Raw genomic sequence first — 336 nt, 5'->3', positions numbered from 1 at the left:
CTCCGTTGGTGACTCAAGAGGTGTCCCCGTCTTGAGAGTTAAAACTGGTGTCGGAACAATAGGAGTCGAAACAGGACGAGCATCTAACATCTTTGTTTTCGTGAGAAGATCAATGATGTACCGTTTTTGCATGAGATGAAGTCCTTTCGATGTCCGGGTGGCCTCAATTCCTAAGAAATAGCTCATTTCTCCTAGATCTTTGAGAGAGAACCTGTTGGAGAGATTAGCAATAAAGGCATCAAGAAGTCCATTGTTGTTTCCCGTAATGAGCATGTCATCCACATAAACTAGAACATAGAGAATTTCTTTTCCGTTCTGTTTTGTGAAGAGAGAAGC

The sequence above is a fragment of the Capsella rubella genome, unplaced genomic scaffold (genome assembly GCF_000375325.1).
Source record: "Capsella rubella cultivar Monte Gargano unplaced genomic scaffold, Caprub1_0 scaffold_12, whole genome shotgun sequence".
NCBI lineage: Eukaryota > Viridiplantae > Streptophyta > Magnoliopsida > Brassicales > Brassicaceae > Capsella > Capsella rubella.
The sequence above is the reverse complement of the archived record's forward strand: the minus strand, read 5'-3'. Positions refer to the sequence as shown.